This window comes from Zalophus californianus, chromosome 2, assembly GCF_009762305.2.
Source record: "Zalophus californianus isolate mZalCal1 chromosome 2, mZalCal1.pri.v2, whole genome shotgun sequence".
NCBI lineage: Eukaryota > Metazoa > Chordata > Mammalia > Carnivora > Otariidae > Zalophus > Zalophus californianus.
Window position 1 is genome coordinate 71,254,279 of NC_045596.1, and position 18,615 is coordinate 71,272,893.

The 18,615-nt window shown below is 39.8% G+C and overlaps 1 pseudogene; it reads right to left on the reverse strand.

The window, feature by feature from the left end:
* Nucleotides 1-3,671: 3,671 nt before the first annotated feature.
* LOC113924982 lies at nt 3,672-5,399 on the reverse strand (annotated as a pseudogene).
* Between the last annotated feature and the right edge of the window lie 13,216 nt (nt 5,400-18,615).

Consider the following 18,615-nt stretch of genomic DNA (forward strand, 5'->3'; position numbering starts at 1 on the left):
GTAACAGTGTCAAATTCTGCTCTGACTTCAACTGATATTAGAGAAAACAGATGCCTGGCCCTGTTAGCAGAACTTTGGATCACAGTAACGAACAGCCTCCATGAGGATATGGGTCGGCTTTCTTTTTTTAAGTGTTATTTTTAAATAAAAGTATTATTTATTTTAAATTTTATCACAAATGAATAAAAAGATAAAGGACATAAGAATAGAGAAGAAAAATACAATATTGTAACAGTTGGGATTTAAAAATCTCAGCCCAAATTGGCTTAAAGAAAAGGAGAACTCATTGGTTCATACAACTGAAAAATCAAGGGGAGTTTTGGCTTCCATTTGTAGCTGTATCCAAGAATCCATATGATGTCACAAACACCTGGTCTCTCTCCATCTCTGAAATTTGCTCTTCTTCATTTTTAATTCTATTACTCAAAGTCCTCGGCTGCAAACAACAGAAACCAATTGTGGCTAGTTTAAGCAGAAAAATTAATTTATTAAGGGATTTTAGCTAGCTCACCACATTTTCAGAAAGACGTGAGAACCAGATTTGGAGACTTGTAGTCAGAAACACAACCCCAGATCATATTAAGACTCAGCCTACTCGAGAAACCTGGATTCAAGAGTTCTAATCCCAGGCACTGGGAACTCTTTCTAGAACCACTGCTATTGGTGCTTCTACAGATGGGATAAAGTTGCCAGTGCCTTCTCAGAACAGAGTCCTTTTTCTTGCCTCACGGGCTTCTAAATAAAAGCCTGGCAAGAGTGGGTCCGATTGACAGAGCTAAAGAATACACATATCCTAGGACAAGAGAGGCTAAGAATGTAAGAATCCAGCTCTTGATAATTATAATAATTATAGTAATAGTAATAACAATATATGCCTAACACTTGTGTGGTGATAGATGTAGATACAGATATCTTCTTCTCAATAACCTTATGCTCCATATTACTATTACATCCATTCACTAACAAAGGAACTGAGGCACAGGATGTTAAATAATTTGGTCAAGTTCAGATATTTGGTTGAGTAGAACGAGACTTGTACCCATGCAGTCTGACTCCAGAATCCATTCTCTTAACTACTTACCAATGTGTAGGTACTATTTCATTTCCTGGAAATGGGTGTTGGAGAGAACAACTGTACTCATTCTCCCAGCCTTCCTCGCAGCTGAGAATGGCCATGTGACCTAGTTCTGACCAAAGAAACAAAGGGGGACTTTGCTGAGATAGCCCTAAGTAGAACACCTTGCCATCCTTTCCTACTTTTGCACTTTGTCACTTAAGGATCTAACACCTGGAACAACTGCTGCCATTTTATAACCATGAAGAGATTCATTGCTATCACACTGCAGACAGTTAAAGAAAGCAGGAAAAGAGGCTGGGTCCTTGTTGACATCATCAAGATACTGAAACGAACCCAGAACTACTTATATCCAGTCCTAATTTTTAAGTCATTTTGGCCTTATACATTTCACTTGAGGCTGAAAGCACTAATACCCCTAGCATTTCCTATAGAGCACTCATATACCCACTGTATTAGTTTCCTAGGGTTGCTGTAACAAAATACCACACACTGGGTGCCTTGAACAACAGAAACTGATCAAGGCTTTAACTCTCAATTTACAGGAAATATAGAGTTGGAGGACTAATAAAAGACACCACAGGGATTCAATTAACAAAATCCAGGTTGTTAACAACCTACTGGACCAGTTTTTTTCAACAAATAAGTTGCAGGGCTAGGGTTACAGGGGGTGCATGGGGAGAGACAAAAGAGCTAGGAGAACCTATATATCAAAAGATACTTAAAATAAATGAAATGGAGACTAAAAAAAATTAGAAAAGATCAATGAAAGTGAGAGCTGGTTCTTTCAGAAGATAAACAAAATTGATTCAAAAGACAAACAAAAAAAAGCTAGGAGAACCTATATATCAAAAGATACTTAAAATAAATGAAATGGTGACTAAAAAAATTAGAAAAAATCAATGAAAGTGAGAGCTGGTTCTTTCAGAAGATAAACAAAATTGATAAACAAAAAAAAGTCAGCCTTTAGGCAGACTCATCAGGGAAAAAGAGAGAAGACCCAAATAAATAAAATCAAAAATGAAAGAGAAGTAACAACCAACAGCACAGAAATACAAAGAATTGTAAAAGAATTCTAAGAAAAATTATATGTCAATAAACTGGACAAGCTGGGAAAAAGGACAAATTCCTAGAAACATACAATCTTCTAAAACTGAATCAGGAAGAAACAGAAAATTTGGACAGACCAATTACTAGTAACAAAATTAAATTAGTAATCTAAAACCTCCCAACAAACAAGAGTCCAGGACAAGATGGCTTCACAGGTGAATTCCACCAAACATTTAAGGAAGAGTTAACAACTATCCTTCTCAAACTATCCCAAAAAATAGAAAAAGGAAAGTGTCCACATTTATTCTATGAGGCCAGCATTAGCCTGATACCGAAACCAGGTAAAGACACCACTAAAAAAAAAGAACTACAGGCCAATATCCCTGAACAACAGAGACGCAAAAATCCTCAACAAAATACTAGCAAACTGCATTCAACAATACATAAAAAAAAAAAAAAAAAAAAATCATTCACCACGATCAAGTGGGATATACCCCTGGGCTGCAAAGGCAGTTCAATATTCACAAATCAATCAACATAATACACCACATTAACAAATTAAAATAAAAATCATTGATCATTTCAATAGACAAAGAAAAAACATTTAACAAATTTTGACATCTATTCACTATAAAACCCTCCACAAAGGAGGTTTAGAGGGAACATACCTCAATATAATAAAGGTCATATATGAAAAACCCACAGCTAACAGCACCCTTAAAAGGAAAACCTGGGAGCTTTCCTCCTAAGGTTAGGAACAAGACAAGGATGTCCACTCTCACCACTTTTATTCAATATAGTACTGGAAGTCCTAGTCTCAGCAATCAGACAACAAAAGAAAGAAAGGCATCCAAATCAGTAAAGGAAAAGTTAAACTTGCACTATTTGCAGGTGACATGATACTATATATAGAAAATCCAAAAGACTCCACCAAAAAACCATTAGAACTGACATATGAATTCAGTAAACTCACCCAACACAAAATCAGTGTACAGAAATCTATTGCATTTCTGTACTATATACTAATAAAGAAGCAGCAGAAAGGGAAATTAACAATCCTATTTACAATTGCACCAAGAACCGTAAGATATCTAGGAATAAACCTAACCAAAGAGGTGAAAAGACCTGGACTCTGAAAACTATAAAACCCTGATGAAAGAGTTGAAGATGACACAAAGAAATGGAAAGACATTTCATGCTCATGGATTGGAAGAACAAATATTGTTAAAATGTCCATACTACCCAAAGCAAGCTACACATTTAAAGCAATCCCTATTAAAATATCAATATCATTGGGGGGGGGGGGGATTGGCAGAGCCGGCTGAGGCTTTATTTGGGAAAAGACACTTGAACTGGCTTTTAGTTGGGGGCATGGACAAGAGGGGGTACCCAGGGCAGTAGACTGCCCCCAAGGGTAGGCTGAGGACTGGGGCTGAGTCTTAGGTGGCTCTCCTGTTCCCCACGCTCCCCTGCACAGCTCCTTTCCACCCAGAGGCTCTATGGCAGCCACAAGAGTGGGGAGGCTGGGAGGGACCACCCTGGTTGTTCACCTGGACAGGACATCAGACGACTCGGACACCAGCTTCCCATCACGGCTCTTGATCTTCTTCACGACCACCACCTTGGAGGAGCCACTGCGGCTGAAGGAACCAGCAGGGCCAAAGCTGGACTGGAAGGAGCTCAGGCCATAGTTGAGGCCGGGGCTTGTGAGGCCCCCATAGGCCGAGCTCAGGCCACCTGAGTAGCCACTGGTGGTCTTAGTATGGATACTCATGTTCTGCATCCCAGACTCCAGCTGGCTCTCCTCGCCCTCCAGCAGCTTGCGGTAGTTGACAATCTCGATGTCCAGGGCTAGCTTGACGTTCATGAGCTCCTGGTACTCACACAGCTGCCGGGCCATGTCCTGCTTGGCTCGCTGCAGGGCAGCCTCCAGCTCGGGCGCCTTGGCATTGGCGTCCTTAATGGCCAGTTCCCCACGCTGCTCAGCATCAGCAATTGCCGCCTCCAGGGCAGCCGTCTGGTTTTTGAGGGCCTCGATCTCAGCCTGGAGTCGGCTGGTGCTCCGGTTCGTGTGATGGAAGTCATCCCCGTGCTTCCCAGCCAGTGTCTGCAGCTCCACCTCCAGCTTAAGGAGGCTCAGCAGGCTCTGGTTCACTGAGACTCGATCTGGTACATGGTCTCGGCCTTAGCCCAGCTGCGGTTGGTGATGTCCTCGTACTGGGCCTCGACCTCGTCGATGATGCTGTCCAGGTCCAGGTCCAGGTCCCGGGAGCGGCTGTTGTCCATGGACAGCACCACGGATGTGTCTGAGATCTGGGACTGCAGCTCACGGATCTCCTCTTCACAGAGCTGCCTTAAGGAGCTGATCTCAGGGCGCCTGGGTGGCTCAGTTGGTTAAGCCACTGCCTTCGGCTCAGGTCACGATCCTGGAGTCCCGGGATCGAGTCCCGCATTGGGCTCCCTGCTCGGCGGGGAGTCTGCTTCTCCCTCGGACCCTACCCCCTCTCATGCTCTCTCTCAAATAAATAAATAAAATCTTTAAAAAAAAAAAAAAAGAAGCTGATCTCATCGGTCAGCCCTTCCAGGCGGGACTCCAGCTCTACCTTCTCCATGTAAGCTTCATCCACATCCTTATTGATGAGGACAAATTCATTCTCCGTGTCTGCATGCTCTTTGATCTCCTCCTCATATTTATTCTTGAAGTCCTCCACCAGCCCCTGCATGTTGCCAAGCTCCACCTCCAGCTTCAGCTTCTCCTGGCCCAGGGTGTAGAGCTGCCGCCAGAGGTTGCTGATGTAGCTCTAGAACATGTTATCTATGTTGCTCGGAGCAGTTTTCTGCTGCTGTAGGAGGCTCCATTTGGTCTCCAGAATTTTGTTCTGCTGCTCCAGGTGCCTCACCTTGTCGATGAAGGGGGCAAATTTGTTGTTGAGGATCTTGATCTGCTCCTTCTCTTGGGTGCGCACAGCTCGGATGTTGGGGACCACCTCCAGCTTAAGGGGGCTCAGCAGGCTCTGGTTCACTGAGACAGCCGTAATGCCCCCCACTCTCTCGGCCCTGCTGCCGTAGCCCCCTGACCACACTCATGCTGCTGCTCAGGCCATCCCAGAAGCTGCTGCTGCTGCTGCTGCCGCCACCCCCACCCGGGAGAAGACGGAGGAGCTGATGCGGGAGGCAGGACCGCTCGTGTAGGAGCGGCTGCTGAAGGCCCGGGGCCGGAGGTGGACATCTTGTAGGACTTCTGGGTCAACCTGATGGACATGGTGGAGGCTGGAGTGGAGGGGAGTAGGCTGAAACTGATAAACGTTCCAGAAGGAGCTGAGAAGCTGCTTCTAGGTGGGCTACCAATAGCATTTTTCACAAAACTAGAACAATCCTAAAATTTGTGTGGAACCACAAAAGACCCCAAATAACCCAAGCAATCCTGAGAAAGAAAAGCAAAGCTGGAGGCATCACAATTCTGGACTTCAAATTTTATTACAAAGCTATAGTAATCAGAACAGTATGGTACTGGCACAAAAATAGACACATAGTGCAAAATGGAACAGAACAGAAAAGCCAGAAATAAACCCACAACTATATGGTCACCTAATTTTCGACAATGGAAACTGTCGACAATGGCAGGAAAGAATAGCCAATGAGAAAAGGTCTCTTCACAAATGGTGCTGGGGAAACTGGACAACAACATGCAAAAGAATGAAACTGGACCACTTTCTTACACCGTACACAAAAATAAATTTGAAATGGATAAAAGACCTAAATGTAAGACCTGAAACTATAAAAATCCTAGAAGAGAACACAGGGAGTAACTTCCTTGATATCAGCCAAAGCAACTTTTTTCCAGATATGTTTCCTGAGGCAAGGGAAACAAAGCTAAAAATAAACTATTGGGACTACATCAAAATAAAAAGCTGCACAGTGAAGGAAATAATCAACAAAACTAAAAGCCGACCTTCAGAATGGGAGAAGATATTTGCAAATGACATATCCAATAAAGGATTAGTATCCAACATATATAATAAACTTAATAAACTTATACAACTTAACATCCAAAAAACAAATAATCCAATTTAAAAATGGGCAGAAAACATGAACAGACGTTTCTCCAGAGAAGATGTACAGATGGCCAACAGACACGTGAAAAGATGTTCATCATCACTTACCATTAGGGAAATGCAAATCAAAACATTAATGAGATATCACCTCATACCTGTCAGAATGGTTCAAATCAACAACACAAGAAACAGCAAGTGTTGGCAAGGATATGGAGAAAAAAGAACCCTCTTGCACTATTGATGGAAATGAAAACTAGGGCAGCCAGTCTGGAAAAAGTACGGAGGTCCCTCAAAAAAGTTAAAAATAGAACTACCCTATGATCCAGCAATTGCACTACTGGGTATTTACCCAAAGAATACAAAAATAGTAATTCAAAGGGATACATGCACCTCTATGTTTATAGCAGAATTATTTACAATAGCCAAGCGTTGGAAGCAGCCCTAATTCCATCGATTGCTAGATGGATAAGAAGATGTGCTATCAATGGTCAAACTGTGGAAGGAATCAAGATGCCCTTCAACAGACAAAAGGATAAAGATGTGGTAGGGGAAGAGGCGCAAGATGGTGGAGGAGTAGGAGATCTACACTTCGTCCCAGGAATTCAGCTAGATAGGGATCAAACCATTCTGAACACCTACAAACTCAACAGGAGATCGAAGAAAAGAATAGCAACAACTCTCTGAACAGAAAAGCGACCACTTTCTGGAAGGTAGGACGTGTGGAGAAGCGAATCCGAGGCGATATTTGGGAAGACAGACGGCGGGGGAGGGGGCCTCCGTCAGCCGCTACCAGCAAGTGATGGAGCCGCGGAGTACAAAATTGGAACTTTTAGAAGTCCGCTCTGCTGAGGGACGTCGCTCCAGTGGCTAAGTGGGGGGGTGGAACCCTCACGGGGACAGTGTGGTCTCAGGACCCTCGGGGTCACAGAAAGACTGCGGGTGCCTGAGTGCAGCAGAGCTCCCAGGTATTGGAGCAGGGAAGCCAGCTGCAGAGACGGAGCCAAGGAGTGGGCTCTCAGCTCGGGGTTGCCATAAACTGTGATCTGCAGCACAGTCGGGCCACTGCTCCTCCAGCAGGGACCCAACAAGTGGCAGATCCAGGGAGACTCCCCTCCCTCCTCCAGGAGGAGCGGTGCGGCTGCACGCCGCAGGGATCTGCTGGGTTTGGAGTCTCCACATGAGGTCGGGTGCCAGAGATAGAAACGCTCGGTCACAGGCCGGGTGAGCCCAGAGTGTGGCCGGAGACCGGGGACACGGGAGTGAGTGACTGCTTTTCTCTGGGGGCGCATTGAGGAGTGGGGCCCCGAGTTCTCAGCTCCTCCAGGGCGGAGATTGGGAGGCCGCCATTTTCACTCTCATCCTCCAAAGCTGTACAGAAAGCTGGCAGGGAACAAAAGCTCCTGAGAGCAAACCCGAGCAGATTCCTTAGCCCGGACCGGCAAGAGCGGGGCAATTCTGCCTCCAGCAAAGACATCTGAGAACCACGGCAACAGGCCCCTCCCCTGGAAGATCAGCAAGAACAGCCAGCCAAGACCAAGTTTACCGATCAGTGAGTATGTCAGAACTCCAGCGCTAGGGGAATACTGCACATAGAATTCATGGCTTTTTTCCCTCTGATTCTTTTAGTCCTTCAAAGTTAATTTTTTTAATTTTCTTTTTTCTTTTTCTATTTTTTTATTTTTTCTTTTTCCCTTTTTCAACCAACATCTTATCAATCCCCTTTTTTAAAATCTTTTTTATTTTTCATTGTTAGAGTCATATTCTATCCCTTCATTGTAGTTAACCTTATTTTTGGTATATATATATATATATATATATATATATATATATATATATATATATATATAAGTTGTTCTCTCTTTAAAATTTTGGGATACAGTTTCTTCTAACAGACCAAAATATACCCTAAATCTCTAGTGTATGGCTTTGTTCTAGTCTCCTGCCTGATCATATTCTCTCTTTTTTTTTTTTAATTTCTCTACTTTCTTTTTTCAACCAACTACTTATCTTATCAATTCCTTTTATAAAATCTTTTATAATTTTCATCTTTACAGTCATATTCCATCCCTTCATTGTATTTACCCTTATTTTTGTACATATATAAGTTTTTCTTTCTTTAAAATTTGGAGAGGCAGTTTCTTCTAACAGACCAAAATATGCCTAACATCTAGTGTGTGGCACTGATCTATTCACCAGACTGATCATATTTGATCATATCCTTTTTTTTTTCTCTTTCTTTTCGTTTTTCTTTCTTTCCCTTTCTTTTCCCCCGGTTTCAGGTCTCTTCTGATTTGTTTAGTGTATATTTTTCTGGGGTCGTTAGCCTGTTAGCATTTTGTTCTCTCATTCATCTATTCTCCTCTGGACAAAATGACAAGACGGAAAAACTCACCTCAAAAAAAAAAAGGACAAGAGGCAGTACCGACTGCCAGGGACCTAATCAATACGGACATTAGTAACATGTCAGAACTGGAGTTTAGAATGACGATTATAAAGGTACTAGCTAGGCTTGAAAAAAGCATGGAAGATACCAGAGAAACCCTTTCTGAAGAAATAAAAGAACTAAAATCTAACCAAGTTGAAATCAAAAAGGCTATTAATGGAGGGCAATAAAAAATGGAGACTCTAACTGCTAGGATAAATGAGGCAGAAGAGAGAATTAGTGATATAGAAGATCAAATGATGGAGAATAAAGAAGCTGAGAAAAAGAGAGATAAACAACTACTGGATCATGAGAGCAGAATTCAAGAGATAAGTGACACCATAAGATGAAACGATATTAGAATAATTGGGATCCCAGAAGAAGAAGAGAGAGGGGGGCAGAAGGCATATTGGAGCAAATTACAGCAGAGAACTTCCCTAATTTGGGGAAGGAAATAGGCATCAAAATCAAGGAGGCACAGAGAACCCCCTTCAAAATCAATAAAAATAAGTCAAGACCCCGACATCTAATAGTAAAACTTACAAGTCTCAGAGACAAAGAGAGAATCCTGAGAGCAGCTCAGGACAAGAGGTCTGTAAACCTACAATGGTAGAAACATTAGACTGGCAACAGACCTATCCACAGAGACCTGGCAGGCCAGAAAGGACTGGCACGATATATTCAGAGCACTAAATGAGAAAAATATGCAGCCAAGAATACTATATCCAGCTAGGCTGTCATTGAAAATAGGAGAGATAAAAGGCTTCCAGGACAAACAAAAACTAAAAGAATTTGCAAACACAAAACCAGCCCTACAAGAAATATTGAAAGGGGTCCTCTAAGCAAAGAGAGAGCCTAAAAGTAACATAGACCAGAAAGGAACAGAGACAATATACAGTAACAGTCACCTTACAGGCAATACAATGGCACTAAATTCATATCTTTCAATAGTTACCCTGAATGTAAATGGGCTACATGCCACAATCAAAAGACACAGTGTATCAGATTGGATAAAAAAAATAAGACCCACCAATATGCTGTCTGCAAGAGACTCATTTTAGACGCAAAGACACCTCAGATTGAAAGTGAGGGGTTGGAAAACCATTTACCATGCTAATGGACATCAAAAGAAAGCTGGGGTGGCTATCCTTATAGCAGACAAATTAGATTTTAAACCAAAGACTATAATAAGAGATGAGGAAGGACACTGTATAATTGGCTTGTATAATTGGCTGCTCCCATGTTAGGGGCATAGATATGGATCTAACAATTGTAAATATCTATGCCCCTAACATGGGAGCAGCCAATTATACAAGCCAATTAATAACAAAAGCAAAGAAACACATTGACAACAATACAATAATAGTGGGGGACTTTGACAGCCCCCTCACTGAAATGGACAGATCATCTAAGCAAAAGATCAACAAGGAAATAAAGGCTTTAAATGACACACTGGACCAAATGGACTTCACAGATAGATTCAGAACATTCCATCCCAAAGCAACAGAAAACACATTCTTCTCTAGTGCCCATGGAACATTCTCCAGAATAGATCACATCCTAGGTCACCAATCAGGTCTCAACCGGTATCAAAAGATTGGGATCATTCCCTGCATATTTTCAGACCACAATGCTTTGAAACTAGAACACAATCACAAGAGGAAAGTCGGAAAGAACTCAAATACATGGAGGCTAAAGGGCATCGTGCTAAAGAATGAATGGGTCAACCAGAAAATTAAAGAAGAATTTAAAAAACTCATGGAAACAAATGAAAATGAAAACACAACTGTTCAAAATCTTTGGGATGCAGCAAAGGTGGTCTAAGAGGAAAGTATATAGCAATACAAGCTTTTCTCAAAAAACAAGAAAGGTCTCAAATACACAACTTAAGCCTACACCTAAAGGAGCTGGAGAAAGAACAGCAAATAAAGCCTAAACCTAGCAGGAGAAGAGAAATAATAAAGATCAGAGCGGAAATCAATGAAATAGAAACCAAAAGAACAGTAGAACAGATCAACGAAACTAGGAGCTGGTTCTTTGAAAGAATTAGAGGGATTGATAAACCCCTGGTCAGACTTACCAAAAAGAAAAGAGAAACGACCCAAATAAATAAAATCATGAATGAAAGAGGAGAGATCACAACCAACACCAAAGAAATACAAACAATTATAAGAACATGTTATGAGCAACTATATGCCAGCAAATTAGGTAATCTGGAAGAAATGGATGCATTCCTAGAGATGTATAAACTACCAAAACTGAACCAGGAAGAAATAAAAAACCTGAACAGACCCATAAGCACTAAGGAAATTAAAGGAGTAATCAAAAATCTCCCAACAAACAAGAGCCCAGGGCCAGCTGGCTTCCCAGGGGAATTCTACCAAACATTTAAAGAAGAATTAATACCTATTCTTTTGAAACTGTTCCAAAAAATAGAAATGGAAGGAAAACTTCCAAAGTCTTTCTATGAGGCCAGCATTACCTTGATCCCAAAAGCAGACAAAGACCGCATCAAAAAGGAGAATTACAGACCACCATCCCCGACGAACATGGATGCAAAAATTCTCACCAAAATAGTAGCCAACGGGATCCAACAGTACATTAAAAGGATTATTCACCACGGCCAAGTGGGACTTATCTCTGGGCTGCAAGGCTAGTTCAACATCTGCAAATCAATCAGTGTGATATAATACATTAATAAAAGAAAGAACAAGAACCATAGAATCCTCTCAATAGATGCAGAAAAAGCATTTGACAAAGTACAGTGCCCTTTCTTGATTAAAACTCTTCAGTGTAGGGATAGAGGGTACATACCTCAATATCATAAAAGCCATCTATGAAAACCCCACAGCGAATATCATTCTCAATGGGGAAAAACTGAGAGCTTTCCCCCTAAGGTCAGGAACATGGCAGGGATGTCCGCTATCACCACTGCTATTCAACATAGCACTAGAAGTCCTAGCCATAGCAATCAGACAACAAAAAGAAATAAAAGGTATCTGAATCGGTAAAGAAGAAGTCAAACTCTCACTCTTTGCAGATGATATGATACTTTATGTGGAAAACCCAAAAGACTCCACCTCAAAACTGCTAGACCTCATACAGGAATTCAGAAAAATGGCAGGATATAAAATCAATGCACAGAAATCAGTTGCATTTATATACACCAACAACAAGACAGAAGAAAGAGAAATTAAGGAGTCAATCCCATTTACAATTGCACCCAAAACCATAAGATACCTAGGAATCAATCTAACCAAAGAGGCAAAGGATCTGTACTCAGAAAACTATAAAATATTCATGAAAGAAATTGAAGAAGACACAAAGAAATGGAAAAACATTCCCTGCTCATGGATTGGAAGAACAAATATTGTGAAGATGTCAACGCTACCTAGAGCAATCTACACATTCAATGCAATCCCTATCAAAATACCATCCACTTTTTTCAAAGAAATGGAACAAATAATCCTAAAATTTGTGTGGAACCAGAAAAGACCCCAAATAGCCAGAGGAATGTCGAACAAGAAAAGCAAAGCTGGTGGCATCACAATGCTGTCATCATCAAGACAGTATGGTACTGGCACAAAAACAGACACATAGATCAATGGAACAGAATTGAGAGCCCAGAAATGGACCTTCAATTCTATGGTCAACTAATCTTCGACAAAGCAGGAAAGAATGTCCAGTGGAAAAAAGACAGTCTATTCAACAAATGGTGTTGGGAAAATTGGACAGCCACATGCAGAAGAATGAAACTGGACCATTTCTTTACACCACACACAAAAATAGACTCCAAATGGTTGAAAGACCAAAATATGAGACTGGAGTCCATCAAAATCCTAAAGGAGAACACAAGCAGCAACCTCTTTGACCTCAGGCGCAGCAACTTCTTCCTAAAAACATCACCAAAGGCAAGGGAAGCAAGGGCAAAAATGAACTATTGGGACTTCATCAAGATAAAAAGCTTTTGCACAGCAAAGGAAATAGTCAACAAAAGCAAAAGACAACCGACAGAATGGGAGAAGATATTTGCAAATGACATATCAAATAAAGGACTAGTATCCATAATCTATAAATAACTTATCAAACTCAACACCCAAAGAACAAATGATCCAATCAAGAAACGGGCAGAAGATATGAACAGACATTTTTCCAAAGAAGACATCCAAATGGCCAACTGACACATGAAAAAGTGCTCAACATCGCTCAGCATCAGGGAGATCCAAATCAAAACCTCAATGAGATACCACCTCACACCAGTCAGAATGGCTAAAATCAACAAGTCAGGAAAAGACAGATGTTGGCAAGGATGCAGAGAAAGGGGAACCTTCCTACACTGTTGGTGGGAATGCAAGCTGGTGCAGCCACTCTGGAAAACGGTATGGAGGTTCCTCAAAAAGTTGAAAATAGAGCTACCCTACGACCCAGCAATTGCACTACTGGGTATTTACCCCAAAGATAGAAATGTAGTGATCCGAAGGGGTATGTGCACCCCAATGTTTATAGCAGCAATGTCCACAATATGCAAACTATGGAAAGAGCCAAGATGTCCATCAACAGATGAATGGATAAAGAAGAAGTGGTATATATATACAATGGAACATTATGCAGCCATCAAAAAAAAAAAATGAAATCTTGCCATTTGCAACGACGTGGATGGAACTGGAGGGTATTATGCTAAGCAAAATAAGTCAATCAGAGAAAGACATGTATCATATGATCTCACTGATATGAGGAATTCTTAGTCTCAGGAAACAAACTGAGGGTTGCTGGAGTGGTGGGGGGTGGGAGGGATGGGGTGGCTGGGTGATAGACATTGGGGAGGGTATGTGCTATGGTGAGCGTTATGAATTGTGTAAGACTGTTGAATCACAGTCCTGTACCTCTGAAACAAATAATACATTATATGTTAAAAAAAAAAAAAAAAGAAGATAGTACAAACGGAAAAATGAAGAGGGGGAAATTGGAGGGGGAGACGAACCCTGAGAGACTGTGGACTCTGAGAAACAAACTGAGGGTTCTAGAGGGCATGGGGGTGGGGGGTTGGGTTAGCATGATGATGGGTATTAAAGAGGGCACGTATTGAATGGAGCACTGGGTGTTATACGCAAACAATGAATCATGGAACACTACATCAAAAAAAAGAAGAAGATGTGGTATATATATACAATGGAACATTACTCAGCCATCAGAAAGGATGAATACCCACCATTTGCATCAACATGGATGGAACGGGAGGGGATTATGCTAAGTGAAATAAGTCAAGCAGAGAAAGACAATTATCATATGGTTTCACTCATATGTGGAATATAAGGAATAGTGCAGAGGACCACAGGGGAAGGGAGGGAAAACTGAAGGGGGAGAAATGAGAGAGGGAGACAAACCATGAGAGACTCTGGACTCCTGGAAACAAACAGGGTTACAGAACGTGGGGGAGGGGGCGGTATTAAGGAGGCCATGTTTTGGGATGAGCACTGGGTGTTATACGCAACTAATGAATCATTGAACACTGCAACAAAAACTTATGATGTACACTATGTTGGCTAACTGAACATAATGAAAAATTTTAAAAAATTTAATTTAAAAATAAGCTAAAATGTTGAGCAAAGAAGAAGAAGAAGAGAAAGAAGAAGAGGAAGAAGAGGAAGAAGAGGAAGAAGAAGAAGAAGAAGAAGAAGAAGAAGAAGAGGAATACATATATATATACAATAGAATATTTTTCACTCATAAAAAAGAATGAAATCTTGCCATTTTCAATGGCATGGATGGAGCTTAAGAGTATAATGTTAAGTGAAATAAGTCAGAGAAAGACAAATACCATTTGATTTCACTTATGTGGAATTTAAGAAACAAAACAAACAAAGCGGGGAAAAGAGGGAGAGAGAAATCAAGAAACAGACTCTTAATTATAGAGAACAAACTGATGGTTACCAGAAGGAAGGAGGATGGGGGCATGGATTAAATAGGTGATGGGGATTAAGGAGTGCACTTGTAATGAGCACCAGGTGATGTATGGAATTACTGGATCACTATATTGTACATCGAAAACCAATATAACACTGTATGTTAATAATAAACAAAGAAAATAGTTCATGAAACATTTGAGAAATTTGAATACTGGTAGAATATTTGATAATATAAGGAAAAATTGTTCATTTTCTAGGTAAGAACATGCTATTGTGGTTATGTTTAAAGGGTATTTCCTTTAAAGATAGTTTTTGTTACAGACTCTGAAACAACTTATGAAGTTGCCACCATGCACACAATGCTTCCTGTCACAGCTGAGCTTAGGAAACTCCCAATTTCTTAAAGGGGCTCCCAGCAAACCTGACCAAACTTTCCTCTGCAGGGAGGTATTACCTTTATTTTTCTGGTGAGGAAATAAACCTGCCTTCTGACCAAGAGAGAAAGACTATCCCTAGATTCCCAAAGTTGTTGTACAAACATCCTTGAAAACTATAACCATGGTATACAAATTCCCTGGAGAATTGTCTCCCAACAATTTCTATTTATGGATTCAGTACATATTTTTAATAGTTACATTAATAACTTTGATAGTTATGAAACTATGCATATTTTCTATCTCTTGTTGTATTTGTTTTTACACATGTGTTTTTGAAAGTTTGTGTATTTTATTCACATTTTTGTTCTTTTTATTCCTATTTTATTCCTATTATTTTATTCTTTTTTATTCCTATTTTGGCCATTTATATTATCTTCTTTTAACCAGTCTTTCTAGAGGTTTATTAATTTTATTAGTCTTTTCCAAAATGTTGACCTTTGTGACACCTCTTTATGGTTTTCTAAATAATTTCATTAATTCATGCTCTTATCTTACTTTCTTTTATTTTACTTAGGGTTTTATGTTTGTTATTGTTTTTGTTTTGTTCTTACTGTCCCTTTTCTAATTTCTTGAGATGGATGCTTAGGTTATTAAATATCAGTCTTTATTCTTTTTTAATGTATGCATTCATGCTGTAAATTTTTATTTAAACCATAGCTTTAGCTGCATCCCACAGGATTTTTTTTCAATTTTGGTAAAAAGCACATAACATTGAATTTACCATGCTAACCATGTTTAAGTGTACAGCACAGTAGTGTTAGCTACAGGCATATTGTTGTGCAACAGATTACTAGAACTTTTTCATCTTGCAAAACTGAAAATCTATACCTATTAAACAACAACTCACCTTTTTCCCCTCTTGCCTCTGGTAACCATATTCTTTTTTTTAAGAGTAAGTTTTCTTTTTTCCCCAGTTCTGTTGAGATATAATTGACTATAACACTGTATAAATTTAAGGTGTACAATATAATGATTTGATATATGTATATATTGCAAAATGATAACCACTTTCTACTTTCTGTTTCTATGAGTTTGACCACCTTAGATACCCCTGAAGTAGAATCATACAGTATTTGATTTTTTTGTAACTGGTTTATTTTACTTAGCATAATGTCCTCAAGGTCCGTCCATGTTGTAACGTGTGACAGGATTTCCTTTTTTAAGTTGCATAATATTTCAGTGTATGTATGTGCCACATTTTCTTTATCCATTCATCCATCAATGGCCATTTAAGTTGCTTCTACCTCTTGGCTATTGCGAACAATGCTGCAATGAACACGGGTGTGAAATTATCTCAAGATCTTGTTTTTTAATTCTTTTATATGTACACCTAGAAGTAAGATTGCTGGATCATATGGTAATTCTATTTTATTTTTTCAGCAACCTCCATATTGTTTTCCACAGCAGCTGTACCATTTTACAGTACCATCATCAGTGCACCTGGGTTCCAATCTTTCCTCACCCTCACCGGCACTTATTTTTTGGTGTGTGTGTGTGTGTGTGTGTGTGTGTGTGTGTGTGTGTTTAATAGTGGCCATCTCTAATGGGTGTAAGGTGATGTCTCATTGTGGTTTTGGCTTGCACTTCCCTAGGAATTAGTGACACAGAGCATCTTTTCATATGCCCATATGCCCATTTGTATATCTTCTTTGGGGAAATGTCCATTCAAGTCTTATATGCATTTTCTAATCCGGTTATTTGATTTTTTTGTTGTTGAGTTTAAGAGTTCTTTACATAGTCTCAATATTAACTCCTCATCAGATATATGGTTTGCAAATACTTCCTCCCATTCCACAGCTTGTCTTTCAATCTGCTGATTATTTCTTTTGCTGTGCAGCAGCTTTTCAGTTTGATGGAGTCTCATTATCTGCTTTTGCTTTTGTCACCTGTGCTTTTGGCGTCACAGCCAAGAAATCATTGCCAAGACCAATGTTATAAGGCTTTTCTTCTAGGAGTTTTATAGTTTTAGGTCTTAGTTTAGGCATCTCACAAGTTTTCATGCATAGTTTTTTTTTATTGTCATTCAGTCAAAATAGTCTCTAATTTCAATTGTGATTCCTTCTCTGCCCGTACGTAATTTCAAAGTTAATTTCTTAATTAACTCAAAACAGTTGAGTAGGTTCTAATTGAATCTCATCAAAAAAAGTATGAGTTTTAGTGATTTCCCTTCCTCTCATTTAGCCGGAGCTAGATTTAATTTTGCACCCCTTAGTTTTGTAATATTGCCAAAAGTGCTGCTCAGAATCTTTGCTTCTCAATTGCCTCTTAAGGAGTCAGCAAACCTCCCCAGAAGAAGAATCTCTAAACAGGATTTTCATTCTTCATCGCTATTTTAGCCTTCCGATGCCTGAAAGCTGCCTTTTTTTTTTTTAAGATTTTGTTCAGATAACCTAGTTGTTCTCAGTGGATGGATTGGTCCAAATGAATTATTCTGCCATTTCCAGAAGTAGAAGTTTCTTAGATGAAATAGATAGATATAGATAGAAATACCTCATATGCGGCTTAAGTTGCATGGTTCTTCAAAGATTATTTGATTCCTCTCTCCTGCGTTTTGGTAGTAAAATCTGCTATCCTCATGAATGATGTGGGTGTATATGGAGGAAGGTAGTATTCATTGACAAAAGGATGAAATTTCACATCTGCACCATTGTGGTGCGGAGCATGGGGAAACAACAGAGGCCCTGAGAACTCACAGAAATCTTGCGGAGTGTTCTGGACATCCTCAGGGCAGGCTTTTTAAAAATTTTTCTTTAACTGAAGTATAATTAGCATAGAGTATTATAATAGTCCCAGGCATACAATATAATGATCCAATTCTATACATTACTCAGGGCTGATCACAATAAGTGTTCTCAGGGCAGTCTTTCTTAAGTATTGAAGGCAACAGGGAGCCCTGGATGGCAGTGGGGTTCAAATACAAAGAACCATGCAAGTGTCATGCTACTCAGTTCCTCACCTGTTCTTTATCCATGTATTTTTTTTATTCTTTTGTTTAGAGTTGGTGGTGATTATAAACCATGTTACAAGCACAAGAGCAAGGCAAAACTAGAGGTAACAGAGGAAACTGAGCAGCTGCTAACTATATTAATGAAAAGGTAAGGAAGATGTTGCTAAGTCCCTTTCTGTCAGTTTCGATAAGCTAACTTATTTTAGCATGTAATGAAATCATCTTACAGCTTGGAAAACATTTTATTATTAAAATTTCTGTGGGAAAAATAATTTTATTATTGCTACTCTTCTATATCCTAGTGCTAAGTTCCTTTTTCTCATTGAAACATCTGTTTTACTCAATTTTTTATATTACTCTTATTATAGCAGAATGGGCTACACACTACAGCAGTGCACTGTAGGGGAAGTTACGACTATCAGACTCCTTTAAAAATTGTCTGGACCTAGACAGAACACACTGTTAATAGACTTAAATTGTTTCAACACTTCTACCAGAATAGTCAGACTGGCAGAAATAATATGTGGTTTGACCAGAGAAATAAAAAATTGGCAGCCTCATACTTGAAAAAAAGAATTAGACTTGCACAAAACTGAATAAGCCGTACATAAGAACAAATTGAGAAGATGCCAAAACAAACACACTTACTCTTCCTTTCCCACACACAAAATAATCCATTAATAAATTTATCATTGTAATAAAATTGTTCTGTTAACATGATGC